Source organism: Acomys russatus, chromosome 1 (assembly GCF_903995435.1).
Source record: "Acomys russatus chromosome 1, mAcoRus1.1, whole genome shotgun sequence".
NCBI classification, from domain to species: domain Eukaryota; kingdom Metazoa; phylum Chordata; class Mammalia; order Rodentia; family Muridae; genus Acomys; species Acomys russatus.
In genome coordinates, this window is record NC_067137.1 from 39,137,027 (window position 1) to 39,156,835 (window position 19,809).

A 19,809-nucleotide genomic window follows, 5' to 3' on the forward strand; every position below is an offset into this window, starting at 1 on the left:
TCCCACACAAACACATGACATTTATGTGGGTGCTGGTGATCTGGACTAAAATCCTCATATTTTTTTCATGCTTGTGCATCAAATACCTTGTCTACCGAAGTCATCTCCTCAGACCTTTTTAATACTTATTTATGTACCAATTCTTGGTCCAGCGGAGCACCTTAGCCATTTTCCAGTAGCCACACTGGTATTCCACTGCCTTGACTGAAGCAATACAATGCAGCCATGAGTTTCACCTTTGAAGAGAGCATTTGTCTGCATGCTTGGCTCCTGGAACGCTGCATCACTCATGACTGCTTGATTAGTATGTGTGCAATAGACAGACGGCTTGTCCCAAAACAACCCTTCTCAAGGTGTGGATTGCACATCACAGGGGACACATCATCAGGAACATCATGCTGTGGCCACATTTCTTTGTTTCCATGGCTCAATTTTACAATGTGGCACCGAAAGCTCATGATTGTATCTTCATTATTTTCTATGTGACATCATAAATCTGTCAGACTCTAGGATCTACATGAAAACAGCATCTTGAGAGACTGGTGTATTTTTAGCTTGGGGATATGTTTTGAGTAGTTATTGAGGAACATGGTGTGGAAAGCTGCTAATGAGGTTGTGTGTACAAAGAAGACAGATCCCTAACCTTCCCCAGGTCAGTGGAAGGAGAAAAGGCAGCTCAGATGTTCCACACAAAGAAACCACAAGAACAGAAGAAGACATGATGGACAAAGCAAGTAAGAGATGTGGGTATCAGGAAGCTGAGTATCCTAGAAGAAGGTAAGGCCATTGATGAACTACACTTTATTGCTCATGAGGGTAGACTTGGATTTAGTGAGAGAATGAAGGCCTCGGATCAGGTTATGGAGATCCTGCCAGGTCTCATAGGTAGCATATGTAGCAGGCTAGGAGTGGGGTGACTGTAACTCCAAATTTAAGTGACATTTAAACTTTAAAGTAGATGGTTCTTGGTTGGTTTGAAAGAATCAGGATTTTGTATGACTCAGATCAAGAGAGAGAAACTCCAGAGAGGTAGAAAGAAATATAAAGACTAACGGAGTGAGAACGGTGAAGGAAAGGGATGTCAGGGAAAGGATGAAGGTCCTGTCCTCTCCAACAGAAGTAAGAAACTAGGGGCAGGGCTACAAGGTCACCAGAGTAAGGAGGAGCTCCCAGAAAGAGTGGAGGCAAGACTATTCAGCTCTGTAAGTAAGACCTAAGGAAGAAGAGACATGGTCATCATAACTCAGTGGCTGAGCTGGCCTTTTCAGATGATGCCTGAGGGAGACACCATAACCTTTGCCACAAAGGACTAAAGATATGAAGAGCTGTTCACTTGTGAGAACACAAGGATTGTTGGGTAGAAGAAATACACAAGTAAGAGAAATCTATACTTACTAAGAAATTAGTTGGTTATGGAGAAATTATAGTCACATGCTGCATCAGGACATTTTGGTCAAGGTCAAGTGAACATACAACTAAGGTCTCATGATGTTATATCCCTTAGTGATGTCATGGTCATCTTAATTTGAGTAAATGAACCCTGCAATGTTCCCACAAATGGTTATTTCAATTAATGGCACACTTCTGACCTTAGAGTGAGTGCATTATCTTAATTTACTAACTGATTGTGTCACCTCATTCTGAAAGATCTAAGAAATGCAACTTGTTCCCCAAGAGATTTGAAGAAATGGGGGCTGGGGATGAAGCTCAGTCTGTAGTGTGCTTGCTTCCCACACAGAAAGCCCTTGGATCAGTTCCCAGCACTGTATCCATGGGGTGTGATAATGTATAGTTATAATTCCCAGATTGGGGAGGTGGAGGCAGGAGGATTGGAGATTCACCTGAGTTATATGAGACTCTGTCTCCAATACAAAAATGAAGAGCAAAATTAAAGTAAAATGGAGTAGATCTTTTCAATTTTGCTGTTGGACTCAAGAGAAGCTTAATACAAGCAAGAATTGAGATAATGTGTGCCTTCTCAAGCATATGACCCAACTCTTCCACATGCCAGACTAGCTAACTGTGCACATGAACTAGCTAATGATGTTTGCATCTGTGGCTAGAGAAAATTTTGTGTGCAAGAATTCGTACCTTCAAAGTCTTGTGCACTTGGGAGACGGCTCTCTGTACACATGAATGCGTCATCTGTACCAAGTTTTTCTATTCAGGATCTAAAGCTGAATAAAGTAATAATACCATGAAGAAGCTTTGGAGGAGACATAGCTCAGATGACAAACTGCTTATAATTACTTTAGTCACAAAGGGAAATTTCCCTTAGCAACAAAATAGAAAACATCCCGATTTTGTGTAACCCTCAGATTTTAGTGCAGTCCACAGAAACTGCAATCAATTTCTACAAACCGATGGCTGAGGTGATACTCCCAACACAAGCAAGTAATATGGACCATATATGATTTGGCTGCCACCACCTCAACTCTGGTGTTTTGCTTTTGAAACACTATCAGGTATTTCTGAGGCAGAGATGGAACATAATTAGATTGCTGCGGCTCTTGTTGGTTCCAATTAGAATGAGATCTGATAAGCAGACTTTGGGATGACAGGAGAAAGGAAATTTGCATATCCCCAGACTCTCCCGAGCCAAGACAGTTCTGCAGACAAATGGAAGGAGTATCACCTGCACCCAAACTTCTTTAGAAACAGTGAGCACACTTTTTTTGCATACAGCAAGTGCTCAATTAATGGTCCCTGAGAGAATCTGTGAGCTCCTAACTATAGGCCATCCTTCTGAGTTGTTATAATGCCTTTGTATGGACTTTGCAATGGAAGTTGCTCTTGTATTAAATTGACCAATGTTTCCTGACTCCATGATCTCTATTTCTAGGGAGGGAGAGAGAGAGACATTGCCCAGGTCTGCTTCCTTCAAGTAGATATGAGGTAGAGTTTAATACATGGGCATTGTTTTCCTCTTGCAGGAAAGTGTTAGCTCCATGATTTTCTGAATCCTATGCCTGGAAAGTATGCACTGTAGGAGTTAGCTGGGAACAGGAAAAACATTTCTCTTTGTATTATCCAGCATAGACAAGTGGGATACATGTTTTGAATTTATCGTTAGGTCAGAATTATAGGAAGTCTCTCTTCCCAGCTTCTGTCCTTTCCCGCTGCAAATTCCCTCACCAGCCTGCTGCTTGCAAATGTGCCAAGGTGAATGTGGGCTTAGGATTTGCTCTTAACTCACAACTCTCCCTCAGACCAGTGTTGATAAGATTGTACAGCTGCTTGCTCCCCACACAACGGGCACTGTGGTGAGTCGGGCCATGAGTTGGTATTTAGACAAATTGGTCAGTATTTTCTAAACTTTCTGTGCCATATGTCCATACGAGAATGGGATAATGACCACATGTGCAGAGGCAGCAGTACCAGACTTCAACAAAAATAACATTTCCCAACCAGCACAGCTGCAAATACAGAGGGGAAGCCTCTAAACCAAAGCTTACCCCACCCGTGTGCCCAGCTATGGTGATAAGAACAGCCACTATGCACATTGCTATGGAACTTACTATGTCTTTCACACTACTGAGGAACAAGAGGTCCTTGAGAAGTGATATTTTTAGATAGACGAGACTTCTGTTTTAAATGTCAATAATCTTTTTGTAAATAATTATCTTCTCTGGATTCCTAGATGGAGTATATATAGAACAGCTAATGATCCTCATTGCCTCCACTGAGATTAGGAGTCCCCAACAGCATCTCTAAATGTGATTGTATCAGTCAATATTAGCTGCAGTAACAACATAGCACAGACTGGAGTTCTGGAATGCAGAGTGTATTTCACTGTCTGGAGATGGAAGATTGACAGGTGCCATCCCCATGGAGTGTGCTAAGAACTCTCTTCTCAAGCTGCAGAAGGCTGCACATCCTTACAGAACAGAGAGAAGGACCCTAAGTGTCTCTTTTTCTTAGAATAGGAACAGCGTCGAGTATCAGGTCCCCAGCCTCATATCCTCCAATAATCTCAAGAACGTCTTTAGGCCCCATGTCTTCATACAATACCAGTCTGGTTATTTTGGGAGCTAATAATTCAATTCAATTCAAGTAGTGACCTTCTTAGGAGTAGAAGCCAAAGATGATAGCAGTTAAGAAAAAGTCTTACTGGATTAAGGTGCATCCTACTTAATGACTGATATCTAAGATATAAAAGGAGAGGCAGAGGGAGGGAGGGAGGGAGGGAGGGAGGGAGGGAGGGAGGGAAGAAGGAAGGGAGATGGAAAGAGAGAGAGAGAGAGAGAGAGAGAGAGAGAGAGAGAGAGAGAGAGAGAGAGAGAATGACTCAAAGACAGAGACAGATGTTTGAGTGATGCCACTACAAGGGAGCAGACTCTCCTCAGAGAAATGAGGGAGAAGCTCACCCTGACACTTTGGATCCCAGGTTCCTGGTCTCCAAATGGTGACAGAATCAATCACTATTGTCTTGAGCCTCCTGGTCTCTGTTAGCTTGTTATGGTAGCCCCAGGGACATTAAGGCACTAGTGCCCCACTCCTGTAATGGCCATCCCTGCTGTTCAACATGGAGGCATGCAGGGAGCCTGCTTCTTGACTTTGTGGGCTTCCAGCTGGCATGGTGTGGTAGGCACACATGAGTGGTGTTAGATGGAAACTTTCTTATCGGTTTCCTTCCTCTGCACTGGTGGGACCTGGGAGGCAGCTCATTTGCTTGTGTTGGTTGGAGGAATCCAGGGGACCTTGAACAGTAAGTAGCTTGGCCTATGAGCTAAGTGCTAAGAAACTGTTGGCCATTCTTGTCCCCACCCCATTCCTTCCTCCATCCCTCTCTCTTTCATTAATTGAGAACTATGCATTATTTGAAGATTTTTAACACACACTCCCTAGGTCGCCTCCATTCCTTGACCAGTCGATGGGTGTATTATTGGTCCTGTTTAGAACATAAGGGTATCTGAGACTCTAGGGCTGTCTAAACCACATTTACAAGACTGTCACATGAGGAGTCTGAGGAGAAGTTCTTGAGTTCATGTTCTGACAAATGTAGCTAAAGGTTGCTAGCATTCTTCATTCATCTTAGGTGACAGATCTCATTGGTGTTGACATTATTATGTAATATATAGTGCACATTTCAATGCCACTCATCCACACAGGAGACATTTACTTGACACATTGTATACTTGCTACTGTTTTAGGCCATAGGATCACAACATGGAGTGACACAGAGCCTTGTCTTATGAAGCTTGTAGATCATCAGGGAAGACATGACACCAGATGTGTGATGCCTGTGACAACAGAAACACAGGTTCCTGGCTTGTCCTAAAAAGGCTTCCTGGAGAGACTGCAGGTGCCAGGTTAACAGAAAAAGTAGCTGGTCCAGGATGGAGGAAGAAAGATGAAACCCATATTTGTCACAAAGAAAGAAGGGAAGGAAGAATAAAGAGAAGAAGTGGAGGGAGGGATGGAAAGCAGAATGAGGATGGGAATAAAAGAGGAAAAGAGGAAGGGAGGAAGGAGGCAAGAGAAGAAACTGAGGAAGAAAAAGACAAATGGAGGGAGTAAAGAAGGAAGAAAGGGCAGAGGGAGGAAGACAGGGAAGAGTGGAAAGATGGGATGGAAGGTGGGGCAGGAGGGTTGGAGGAAATAAGAAAGGGAAGGTGAGATGAGGAAGAGAGGAAAGGGGAAGAAGGGAGAATGAAGGAAGTGGGAAGAAGAGAAGGGGAGAGAAGGAGGAAAGGGGAAGGAACTGAGACAGAAGGGGGGAAGGGAAGGGGAAGGAAGTAGGGAAGCAGGAAGGAGGAAGAAAGAAGGAAGAAAAGCAAGAGAGAAGGAAAGGGAGGGAGAAAGAGAAGAGACAGGAGTTGCAAGTTTATTGCTAAATTCCGAACTAAAGCTTAGGACAAAGCTGTGGTGAGAGACAAAGTTGTCAGAGGACTAAGGGAGAGAGAGAAAGACCAGAGAATGCTCTTCCTGAGGCCAGGCACATTGTAGGGACAATAAACAGCCACTGGGTGTTTTCAGACATGCTTCCAGGAGAGCCTGGGTAGAGACGGAGCACAGCTGTGAATGAATCAAAATACGACTATGAGCTCTGGTTTGAGTATTACCATGGAGGGAAGTGGGCCCCTCGTAAGGAAGGATGATTGATGGGGCTGGCATCTCATGGAAGTTGGAATGTAGGGAAAAGGGAGAGCCGAAGGTGACTAACACGCTTTACAGTGAGTCCTGTTCTAGTGATTACAGTAGTTTAAACATAGGCAGTGTCCCTCAAAGTCCTATTTGGAAAGACTTGGCCTTTCAGGAGATGAGCCTAGTAGATAGAGCCTTAGGACTTGGGTCTCTTCACAAACAGCCTGTGTTAGCTATTCCATCATAGTGGTAGAAATTTATTTTTATATAGCCTCTGGAATGAACATGGAATTAGAGGACACATGAGCCTGACTATGCCAAGCTTCAAGAGGTGTAGGAAGTGGACATGCTTGAATCGATACCCACTGTCCTTTCTCCCCTTGTCTTACACACACAGTGTCCTTCTTACCACTTCCACTGTTCAGGATCCACTGTCAGCCTGACAACCCAGACAGACTTGGAAAGAGAATATTATGTTACTAAGAATTATTTAGGTCTCATTGGCCTGTGAGTATGACTAGGAGTGGGGCTTTGCTGATAGTTAATTGATGTAGGAAGACTCAGCCTGTTGTGGGTGATACCATTCCCTAGGCTGGATCCTAATGCATATAACAGAAGAGAAAGCTAACTGAAAGCAACTGAGCAGCCAAGGGTCTTTGTGTTTACTCTCTCTGTTCTTGACTTGGTGTGATGCTTTAAGTTCCAGTCTTGTTTTCTGTGCAATAATGGGCTGTAACCTGGGACTATAAGCCAGTAACTATTTCCCCTAAGTTTCTTTCTGTCAGGATGTTGTATCTTAGCAACGGAAATAAAGCTTGAACACATCTTTGTACAGTAGCAATGTTGATTCGAAATTAAGGTCATTTCCTTAAGGTAATCAATGTAAATTGATTATGAAATGAATTTCTTATATAGAAGACTGAGGGCTCATTAAAATGCTACATGAACTGGCAAGCATTGAAGGTAGGCAATGGTGTTGATAGAACCTTACTGGGAAAAGAACTATCCTCCTGAGAACAAATTTGATGACTTTCAAATGTCTCTGGAACTGCCTTAGAGATATTTATTGGGTAGGGCATAGATTTTTTAAAAATGTGTGTTAACACCTGTGTGCAAGAGAGAAAAAAATGAAAGAATTAAGTGAAAAAGAATTCTTTTTTTTTCAGGCTCACTGAAGCACATGTTGACCAGCTTTTCTTTACTACATCAAATCCCTGAGATGGTGAACTTACTGGACCAATCAGTCCATAGCATTGGGCATATGCTGAGGCAGTGCATCACAGCAGAATGGTGCTGTGGAGCCAATTGTTCATTGCCTAGCCAAAGGAGTAAGAACACAAAAATCATGTCCCACATGCCCCTTTAAGAACACAGTCCTGTGTCAGTTAGTTCTCATGTCAATGTCACACAAGCCAGAGTTGTTTCGGAAGAAGGAACCTCAATTGAGGGAATGCTCCCACTTGGGATACATTTTCTTGATTGACTATCAATGTGCGAGGGCCCAGCTCATTGTGGGTGCAGCCATCCCTGGGATGGTGCTCCTGGATTCTATAAGAAAGCAGGCTAAGCAAGGCATGAGGAGCAAGTCAGTAAGCAGCACCCCTCCATGGACTCTGCATCAGCTCCTTCCTCCAGGTTCCTACCTTGTTTAAATTCCTGCCCTGGTAACCCCAGATGATGGACTATAAACTATATGATGGGTAAACCCTTTCCATCCCAAGTTGCACTTGGTAAGTTTTATCACAGCCATAAAAATACTAAGAAACCCTTAATGGCCTAAAGTCTCCTGACAGGCCCGACCTCCTATGGGCGCTACCTCCTCCCAATAGTACTAAATGGCAAGGGAAAGCTCTTACCACATGGAGAACATTCCAGGTGCAAACTACAATGAGACACAACAGGCAAGTAGGGATTTTATAGTTTTTGAATTCACATTTAAATGTTGGATCCATGTTGAGTAGACCTCTGCGCCTCTTACAGAATAAAGATCCAGGTCTACTCTGCATGAGACTACCCAGCTTCTCCAGTCATACTTATTGAACATAAATATCGTACTTTCTACTCATTGGTATCCTTGTTATACTTAGTAGGCCTTGTGCATGTGGGTTTCATTTTAAACTTTCTAGTCTGTTCTGTGTATCTGTGTTTATACCAGCACCACACTTTTTGAATTGCTGTAGATACATGACATGCTCTGAAACCAGGAGCATGACTTTTACCCTTGTTTTTGTGTGTGTGTGTGTGTTGTTTTGTTTTGTTTTGTTTTGTTTTCTCTTTCTCAAGGATGCTTCAGCTATTTGGCTTCTTTTCATCTGTCTGTGTGAAGTTCAGAACATTTTCCTATTTCTGTGGAAACTGTCACTGAACTGTACTTATTCATTTAGTGTGTGAGGGATCCAAAGACATGTGTGTGCATGTTCTTACGCAGGCCATGTTTCTTCCTCAGTCACTTTCCAATTTATCTTTTGAGTCGGGGTCTCTCACGAAACCTAAAACTCACTGGTTAGGCTAGATCAGCGTTTCTCAACCCGTGGGTTGCAACGCCTTTGTGTGTCAGGGGTCAGACAACTCTGTTACAGGGGTTGCCCAAGATGGTCAGAAAACACAGGTACTCACATTACAACTCATAACCGTAGCAAAATTACAATTATGAAGTAGCAAAGAAAATAATTTTATGGTTGGGTTCACCATAACATGAGGAGCTGTATGAAGGGGTCACAGCATTAGGAAGGTTGAGAACCACTGGGCTAGATCATCTGGCTAACAAGTCCCAAGGACCCCCATCTCTAGCTCCCAGGAATTGTGATCACAGACACATGCTTATGTGCTCAGAATTTTTAGTGGGTTTTGAGGCTCCATATCAGGTCCTTATGCTTGTATTATCAAGTACTTTCCCAACTGAGCCATCTCCCCAGGCCTATATTTAAAAAAAATAACTATTTTTTCTTTTGTGTTTAATTATGTAGTAGATGCTGGACTCAAACTTGTTAGACAGCCGAGGCTGGCCTCTCAGACATGTTTCTCCTCCTCTGAAGCCACTCAAGTAGTAGGACATATGGACATTGGCCACATTCCTGGCTGTCACTGGGATTCTGATAGCTGTTGAGTCTGTAGATCACTGTGGATAATACGCATATTGTCATGATGTTGCCTCTTCAGATCTGTGAACACAGACCACCTTTCCACTCTCTACTCTTCGTAGGCTCTTTGCCCAGTGTTAAAGTTTCTAGTAAACATATCTTTCAACTCCTTGGCTACGTTTATTCCTACATATTTTATAATTATAAGTGGATTGCTTTCTTAATTTCTTGCCTCTCATAATTTATGATTAGTGTAGAGAGGTGCATTTGATTTCAGTGTGTTGATGTTTTGTCTTGCAACTTCACTGACTCATTAAGAGCTGTAAAGACTTTTCAGTGGAGTCTTGAAAGGCTACAGGGTTTGAAGTAGTGATTTTTAAAAATTGGCTTTTGGTTCTTGTGTGATGATACTTTGGAAGTCACCAAATTTCTTGGAGTCTCAGCTCCTACATCTGTGAACATTAGGATTAAAGTTTGAATTTTATATGTAACCTGGTGCCTGGCACGTAATAAGCCAATGAGTGTGCAATTAGATAATACCTTTTAATATTTAATGAGTACTTCCTAATTTTGGATGTCAGTAGCATCTTTGGTAGAATATAGTGGGTCTTAGGTGCTGGCTCTTCCTGGATGTTTTCTTGCATTCCCAAAGTAAATCAACCATGAAAAACACTTCCTTGGGGGTAGAAATTTCTCGAACTGAAACCAACTCTATTCCACAACATTAACTTACTTTAAAATTTTTCTCTTAGAAAATGATTGGGCCATTCTTCTGTGGTTGAAGCATGATTTGATTGGGTTGTGTCCGTACAAAATAAAGATGGTAAATAAATGACAGAGCTATCCTCTTCGTCCTGGGAGTCCTTAGCCTGAAGTCAACCACAGTGGAATAAGCCACCATGGAAAGCTAAGGGTGTCTCCTTAACTGGGCTAGGGAGTGGGAGACTGCCTCTGCCTCTCGATTTTGGGGTATCCAAAAACCCCAATCGATCAATATCTGGTAGAATCTAGAGCAGGGTCTGCAGGGAGAACAGTGAGACATGATGTGGTTGCTTGTAATTGAACTCATGACCTCTAGAAAAGCAGCCAGTGCTCTTGATTCCTTAGCCATCTCTCCAGCCCTCCAGGGAGAACAGTATCCTTTGCCTTGAGGTTCCCTTAGAAACCAGACATTCTGGGAGGGCTGGTGGTGAGAACTACAGAAGTCTGCTAAGTTGTAGTGTGCAAGGAAACCTCTTGTTTACAAATGCTAGGGGGTAATTAGCATATTTTAGAGAGGCTCTTACTGGTGGCTCTGGTTAGTGGAAGACCTAACCAGGGCTTTCTTGAGGCTCTGCCTCCAGATCCTGGGTAGACAATGGGCCTCTAAACCTGGCTCACATATGATGGATTCCTTATTTTAAAATCTCCCACAGGAATCTGTCACCTCATCTCCTGGATCCCAGATGGAGAAGACGTAATATGTTGCCCTTTGATAACTACTTTTATGTGTCGAGGCTCTTATTTGCCACTTGCTGCGGGGAAATGAGACGTTAAGAGCAATGGTTTGTTTTCTTTCCTTTTTGCTGGAACTCTCTCTGTCTCTGTCTCTGTGTCTCTGTGTCTCTGTCTCTGTCTCTCTGTCTCTCTGTCTCTCTCTCTCTCTCAGCCCATCCAACAGTTTTGCTGTTGGAACTTCTTCAATGTCACCAAGCTACATAATGACACCCAGGCTAGCCTCTGCTTTCTCAAGTCCCCAAGTGTTCCCAATTAGCTATGCAATTTGCAACTTTGCACTTGAGCATCTGGAAGAACTACACATAAGCAAGCACAAGAACATCCATTCCTAGGTCAACACATAATAATATCCCAATACTCAGAGGAAGCCCCTGTCCTGAAACTGCCCATTCACTCATTCATCTGTAAATCCATCCATTTACCCATCCATCCATCTGCATATTCATCTAGCCCCACACACATTCATTTACACATGTATCCATCCAGCCACTTAATTATCCACTCTCCACCCACCTACTCATGCATCCATCTACCCATCAGCCATCCACCCACCCACTTACTCATGTAGACATCCATCCATTCATCCACCCATCCACCCACCCATCCACCCATCCACCCACCCATCCACCCATCCACCCACCCATCCATCCATCCACCCACCCACCCATCCACCCATCCACCCACCCATCCATCCATCCACCCACCCACCCATCCACCCATCCACCCACCCATCCATCCACCCATCCACCCACCCATCCATCCATCCACCCACCCACCCATCCATCCATCTATCACTTCATAGTAAGAACACTAAAGAATCTAAGAAGTGAAAGTGAAGCTGTTTAATTTATAATTTTTAAAGACCAGTTATCAGCCTAGAACAATAGACACAATGACTGAATCAGAGAACAATTTGCATGAACCCCAACACAAGATAGCTGTTCATTTATTGCTGGACATAGGTTGGCTGGAGACACTTTTGAAAATAAGCCTTCAATTCCATATGCCAGTCCAATATCTCAGTCAGCCAGGGTTAATTCTTTCCTTAATGGAATAACCTCTTGGCTAGAGCAGAGCTCAGGTGATGATGATCCACTAGAGATTAGTACTGAGACTTCTCTACCATAATCTCCCCTATCTATGTGTTTAGCACATTGGCATAATTGGAAAAGATAGCCTCTGAGCTAAATATGATTCCTATAACTTCCAATAGTTGAAAAAGATCAAAAGATTCAAATAATATTTCTTGAGATGTGAAAATTCAGTAAAATTCCAACTTCTGTTTTCCCAGAACTCATCCATCCATTCACCCACCCATCCAGTCACTCATTGATCCATCAATCCATTGATCTATTGATCCACCCATTGAGAAGCATCCATGAATTAGCATATCCTGTATGCGTGATAGGCTGGTTGAGGGGTTTCTGCAGGGGCTATGGTCTGCAGAGGCATTAGCAGAGAGTTAGCCTGTTGTCTGATGTCTTTGAGACAGGAAAAGAAACCTGAGTCATGTTCACAGCTATGATTCAGATAGTGTCAGGCTTATTGCAGTCACTACCCCCACCCCGCATGTATGCAATGCATACACACACTTGTATAGTCAAACTTATCCACTGAGCACCAGCTATCCTGTAGCCTCTTGCCCCAGGACTTTTATACATCCTATTCTATTGGCATACATCAATTGTTAAAATATATTTTATTAATTTATTCATATTACATCTCAATTGTTATCCCATCCCTTGTATCCTCCCATTCCTCCCTCCCTCCCATTTTTCCCTTACTCCCCTCCCCTATGACTGTGACTGAGGGGGACCTCCTCCCCCTGTATATGCTCATAGGGTATCAAGTCTCTTCTTGGTAGCCTGCTATCTTTCCTTTGAGTTCCACCAGGCCTCCCCATCCAGGGGACATGGTAAAAAATGGGGCAGCAGAGTTCGTGTGAAAGTCAGTCCCCACCCTCCACTCAACTGTGGAGAATGTCTTGTCCATTGGCTCGATCTGGTAGGGGTTCGAAGTTTACTGCATGTATTGTCATTGGCTGGTGTCATAGTTTGAGCAGGACCCCTGGGCCTAGATCTGCCCATCATAATGTTCTTCTTGTAGGTTTCTAGGACCCTCTGGATTCTTCTATTACCCCATTCTCCCATGCTTCTCTCACCTAGAGTCCCAATAGGATGTCCTCCCCTCTATCCCACTTTGCTGGTAAGTGAAGACTTTCATGGGACATATCCCTTGGGCTAGTGTCCAGATATAAGTAAGTATATACCATTTGAGTCTTTCTGCTTCTGGGTTAACTCCCTCATTATGATCATTTCTAGTTCAATCCATTTGTCCACAAATTTTGGAAATTCCTTGTTTTTAATAGCTGAGTAGTATTCCATAGTGTAGATGTACCAGTTTCTTTATCCATTCTTCTACTGATGGACACTTAGGCTGTTTCTATGTTCTGGCTATTATGAATAAGGCTGCTATGAACATGGTTGAGCAAATTTTCTTGTTGTGTGCTGGAGCATCTTCTGGGTATATTCCAAGGAGTGGAATAGCTGGGTCTTGAGGAAGCCCTATTCCCAGTTTTCTGAGATAGCACCAGACAGATTTCCAAAGTGGCTGTACTAATTTGCATTTCCACCAGCAATGAAGGGAGGGTTTCTCTCTCTCTACATCCTCGCCAGAATGTGGTGTCACTTGAATTTTTGATCTTAGCCATTTTGATGGCTGTAAGATGGAATCTCAGAGTTGTTTTGATTTGCATTTCCCTGATGACTAAGGAGGTTGAGCATTTCTTTAAGTGTTTCTCAGCCATTCGATATTCCTCTGTTGAGAATTCTCTGTTTAGTTCCAAGCCCCATTTCTCAATTGGGTTATTTGGCTCGGTGGTGTTTAATTTTGGTATACATCAATTTTATTCCTTTACTTTGGTTGTTATATCAAACAGAACTCTTCAGAAGAGACTTTACAACTCCTTACACACACACACACACACACACACACACACACACACACACACAAAAGGTTTTTTAAATTGAATTCCATCTTTTTAAAAAATTTCACTTGTGAAAAGCATATATGTAAGTTCTTTTTAAATTTTAAATTTATTTTTAAGTATTTATTCACTTTACATTCGAATCATAGCCCCCTCCCTCTTTTCTTCCCGGCCACACCCTCCCTCCATCTTCCTCCCTATGCCCTCCCCTAGTCCTCAGAGAGGGGAAGTTCTTCTCCCCTATCAACTGATACCAGCCTACTATCCTCTTCCTCTGTGACCTGGTAAGGCACCCTGCCAGGGGGAAGTAATCAAAGAGCAGGCAACAGAGTCCATGACAAGGACAGCTCCTGTACACCTTACTAGGGGACCCCTATGGAGACTGGGCTGCCTATTGGCTACATCTGAGCAGGGGCCTAGGTCCTCTTGATGCATAGTCCTTGTTTGGTGCATCGGTCTCTGCCAGCCCCACTGGGCCCAGATTTGTTGGATCTGTCAGTGTTCTTGTGGAGCTCCTATCCCTTCTGGGTCCTTTTGTCCCCCGACTCTTCCATAGGACACCCAGTGCTCTGCCGAACGTTTGACTGTGAGACTCAGCTTCTGCTTTGATCCTTTGCTGCGTGGAGTCTTTCGGAGGACGTCTACAGTAGGTTCCTGCCCTGCTCCCTCTCTTCAGCAGCTTCCAGTGTCTCTTCTATGTGCCCTTCTGAATGAGCATTAAGCATCCTCCCTAGAGTCCTCCTTGTTACTTAACTTCTTTAGGTCTGTAGATTATAATATGGTTATCCTGTCTTAATTATACCTTTTTGTGCTATTAACTTTGTGGCCCCAGTTGTCACCAAAGTTCTTAAAGGCAAAAGCAATGGCTGTTCACCTTGCCTTTACTTCCTACGTATCCAGAACACGGGCGGTTACAGGGGTTAGAATCATTTTGTGGAAGAATAAGCCCCGAATGTCCTTGAGCTTTCCTGAGTCTCAGCACTGGCGTGAGTGGAGCCCTGTGGTGCAGTGTTAAGACTGTCCCTTCACTTATGAGAGACATATTAACACTCATTAGATGTCTAAACCTTCAGATAGGGCTGCACCTCATGTGTACTGTTTACTCCATCCCTGTATACCTATGATGTAATTTAGTTAATTAAGTGGCACAGTATGAGACAGACAACAATGTAACTAATGAAATAGAGCAATTATTACTGTATAATATAACGGAGATCATATAACTGTAGTATCTCTCTTCTCAATTATCTTAATTCCTCTGTGCCCTCTATTGTTTTAATATTTATCTTTATTGTTTTTATTGTGTGTGTGTGTGTGTGTGTGTGTGTGTGTGTGTGTGTGTGTGTGTGTGTTATGCACAGAAGTTCAGGTACCTACAAAAATCAGGAATCAGATGCCCCTGGAGCTGGAATTATAGGATGTTGTATATGATGTGGGTGATGGGAATAAAACATGGATCTTCTGGAGCAGCCATAGGTGCTCTTAACCACGGAGCATCTCTCCAACCTCCGTGCTTTGGATTTTAAGTCATGGGTCATTGGAATCACAAAATCAGGCACAGGGATGCTGAGAATGGCTGAGGTCTTGTTTTACTGTTGGAGACATTGAGGGTGTGTTCTTGAGTTTGGCAGAGACTGGCAGATAGCCAGAAACTAGTTCAATCTAGCTCCTAGGCTCTCAGGCATGGGCCTATTCCACAGATAAGGAATTTGTGTAACACATCAAAGTTCAAATTGATCCACACTGGGGGAGAGAATTGCCATGAAGGATATTTTATTCTATACACAAAACTGGCTCCTTGGTGTGTTTTATCAACATAATCATGGTCACATTGTCATCATTAAGGCATGAAAGAGGCACGTGCCATCAAGAGCCTCTCCTCCCTCCTCAGTCATTTGAGAAGTAGACAGCAAGTGGGATTCTGAGCTGTGTTTGCTCTGATTTTAATCATGTTTCCTTTCTGGAATAATCACAAGATGCTGGAGAGTTGGAAAGACTATTACAGAGATTCTAAGTCTGCAACCTGTCACATCCAAAGTCAGCAGGACACCCAGCTCCCAGTGCCTTACCTGGCTTAGGTGCACAGAGATTTTATGAGCTTCATACAATAAACAGACAGACGCAGGAAGACTACCATTCCGTTACCCTCTAGACAAAGGCCAACACTTCTCTTTGTCCATAGTATCTCTACAACCCTTCTTGGATTCCAAAAATTACAGTACTAAATGAGAAAAACACTTACAAAGAAATACCCCAGTGAGAGACAACTAGACCGAAGTCAAACTCACAACGTAGAAACAGGAAGTAACCACCTCTTTGCTGCCAGAATTTAACATCCTTAAGCATTCCTCTCTTTTTGGCTGGAGAGCTGTCACACTAGGTAAGGACACTTGCTGTGCAAGCATGAGGATCTGAGTACAAATCCCCAGCACCATGTAAAAGCTGACTATAGTCCCATACACCTATAACCCCAGTGCTGTGGGGCCTGGAAACAGAAGGAATGATGGCTGCCAGGTAGCTCTAGGTTCAGTGAGAAAGCCTGGTTCAATGGAATGCTGCAGAGAGTGATAGAGAAGGATACCCTAAATCCTCCTCTGGCCTCTGTATACATGTACACAGATACATATATGGATATACACCACACAAATACCATTATGAACACACATACATGCATACTAGAATGCACCTTACACACACATACACATACAAGTACACACATACATAAACGCACATTACCTGCCCCATTCAAACACACACACACACACACACACACACACACACACACACACACACACACACACATGCATACTCAAAAGAGACCCTCCCTTGTGCTCTCAGAAGTAGCCCAGATGTGTACACATGGTTCCTTTGACCCCTAGTCACCTTCTCTTCAAAGGAGATGTGTGACCAGGAAAGAACAAGGCACATCCTACAGCAGCACGACATCTTGGTAATGAATGGATTATTTGCAGGGTTTCCCCAAAATCCATGCATCTCCACCTAGAGTTCTCTCACGGTATGATATAAGTATCTTCCCTATCCTCCTGTCATCCCTTCCATCCATATAGCTCCATCCACAGCCCTTTCAGGTCCAGGTCAAGCTCCATCTTACCTGTTAATTGAAGAACATCATTCGATACTTAGCCATTCAGAGATCTCTACTTAGCCTACCTTTTAGAAGGTCTTCAGTCCAAGAGTTGTCCCTATCCAGCCAGAGGCTATTTCCTCCCATTGAAAAGCTTCTCTCCTGAAGGGAAGAGGGAAGGTCATGAGAATCAGAAAGTAACACAACATGCAAGGCTCAGGAGGCTCCTGAAAATTACAAGATGCACAACTCTCCTCTTCAAGGTTATTTAACCTGTAACAATTTCAACAGAATGTAGGTTCCACCCCCCCCATCTTCTGCCTCTGGGCCAGATCAACCAAATTATAGGCAAATTGCATAGGGATCTCCAGTGATAGAGCTTTCATATTTATTTATCTTCCATGCAGGAGTAGGCTTTTTGGTGATGTAGTTGCCTTTGAATCAGCCATGTTTCTGTCAGTAACCCCTTACCTACACGTTGATAGGTAACCCTCATAAACTCCTTGTTTCACTAAGATAGAGTTGGGTGGAGTTATTTCTTGAGTCTATCATCAGTGTCCTGTCTGGAGTGACAAGTCACACAACACTCACCCACCCTGAAGAGTTTCTGTGAGACCCCCACAGTCTCTCAGAATCCTTTTGGCCTAAGCTAACCATGTCCCTCCTCAGCCATCTGTTCACAGCATTCCACATACAGCTGTCATGTGTGTGTGTGCGCACCTGTGAGTGCATTGGGTATGCAAGAGAGAATAGAAACTAAAGAACTCAGTTCCAGCACTATCCTTCTATTGACTTCCCTTCTGTGTCTTTGTTCCTGGCTAGATGTGACAACATGTTAGAATTACCCTGAGGTTCTCACAGCAAGGAAAAGGCCATTTTATATATCCTTACTTTAGGAAGCACAGTGTGGGCATTTTTTTTTTTTATCACAGGAGAGGTTACACTCTTTAGCGCCATTGGTCCATTAGACTGTAGTATATTCAAGTCTCCTTGGCATAGAAAAACAGACATGGGCTGCTGCATACTCTTTGGATCTGTTTATGTTCTAACATGGGAAACAGATGTGCATGTAAAGAGGAGGGATGTATTTCCACAAAGCCAAAAGTATGTGAGAAATGTATAAAACAGTCACCAGAAGGCTCTTGTAAGCCTGACCCAGGCATTCCCCTGCCCCATACTTCCGATGCCCACCTTGACCAATGCCTTACCTTCTGGAGGGATGTCATTAGTGATCATGGGTATGCTGGTGTTGTTCTCTCCTGGCAGAGCTTTTTATGACCTTAAAGGTATCAGTTTCCATTTGAGTGAAGGGCTTCAAGACGTCAGGCTAGGGCAGGCATGATTCCACAGGACCTGAGTATTATGTACAAATAAAGTTCTGACTCTGCTTGGAAACAGGAAAGGGGTCATTTAGCCATTTTAAATATTATTAACTTGTTTTTAAGATTGGAAAAAAATCCTGAAGCTATGATGGCATCTCCAGCCGACTGGTTAGATTTATTGACATTTTTTCCCATGTTAGAAATACATCTACAGATGCCCTGTGGTATAATTAGGTAGGCTTATGGCGCCAAGCAAACTGAGATGCAGAAACACATGGAATGAGTAAGATGGTATTTCCAGCAATCAAGACATTTTCTGAAATGATTGAAGGGCACTTCCTCTGCACAGTGATTTTGGACTTAAAGCTACAATTCAGGGGTTCTTGCCCTAAATTATAGTAAAGGCTGAAAGGCTCTTTATAACAAGCTGTAGTAGATCATCAAAATTCTTGAGTCAGACCTCAAAATCTAGTTTGCTAATGTGCTTCAGTCCAAATGCAAATGGGACTTGGAAATCTCTTTGTGATATGAACCTTCTGGCTCTAAAGATATTTGGCTGATAGGCTCTGCTGTTTCCATTCCCAGAACAGCATGGAGTGCAAGGCTGTAGATTGCCGAGTCTAGTGGTCCTGACTGGAACATGGAGTGCCGAGGCCTGATTGTCGAGGATAGAGAGCCTGACCAGAACATGGAGCACAGAGGCTGTAGACTGCTGAATCTAGAGAACCTGACCAGAACATGAAATGCCTCGTGAGTCTGACTGCTCACAGGGTTGCTCATAGACTCAGGAGGAAAGCCCAAATCACTCATTAATTGTCCATCCAGTAAATGAGATGAGAGGGAGGAGTGGACTGAGCAGCTTTTGGTTCTGGTGCAGGTAGGATTCAGGCCAGGAAGATGGTATACCCTGGACAGACACAGATGCGGCAGTGTCACAAGAGCCAGGAGCTGGACAGGTACATGTCCTGCTTTCAGCCACCTAATACCACACATAAAAAGCCCAGGGCCAGATGGTTTCAGTGCAGAATTCTACCAGACCTTCAAGGATGTGCTAATACCAATACTCTTCAAGCTACTCCAAAAGATAGAAATGGATGGAACATTAACAAATTCATTCTATGAGGCCTAGTCACATTGATACCTAAACTTCATAAAGACTCAACAAAGAAAGAGAATTTCAGACCAATTTGTCTTATGAACATTGATGCAAAAATACTCAATGAAATACTTGCAGAATGAATACAAGAACACATCGAAGATATCATTCACCATGACCAGATAGGCTTCATTCCAGGCATGCAGGGATGGTTTAACATACGGAAATCCATCAATGTAATCCATCATATAAACAAACTGGAAATAAGAATTCCTGTGTTCTACTATTACATGTAACCCTCACCAGGCTCCTCACTGGGCCAGCATGGGAGAGTAGGCTAAACATCATTCCTAAAGTTAGTGCTCCGATGGTTCCTGACCCAGAGGGAACACTTCTCTTCTGAAGAGAAAGATAATAAAGAATATTTAGGAAAGTGTTTCAGAACCCAACCTTTTTTCTCTCTCTATTCAATGAAAGAGGACCCAATCCCTTTGAGTAATTTCAAGAAGCATGAGATGAATGGGATGCTTTCCTTTACATGTGTAGCTCAGTGTATTAATCACAGACTAAAGGAATATCAGTACAACAAACCCTGCATTCACTAGGGGGTCAACAAAATGATGCTTTCCTGAGGGAATCTGTTTACAGCGGGGTTG

The 19,809-nt window shown here is 43.1% G+C and overlaps 1 long non-coding RNA gene across 1 annotated transcript; it reads right to left on the reverse strand.

The window, feature by feature from the left end:
* Positions 1-2,123: 2,123 nt before the first annotated feature.
* LOC127187896 (uncharacterized) lies at positions 2,124-18,628 on the reverse strand. Its single transcript, XR_007830509.1, has 3 exons — positions 17,944-18,628; positions 16,822-16,897; positions 2,124-2,177 (listed from the first exon to the last, which is right to left on the reverse strand). It is a non-coding gene; the product is annotated as an uncharacterized LOC127187896 (long non-coding RNA).
* Positions 18,629-19,809: the final 1,181 nt, after the last annotated feature.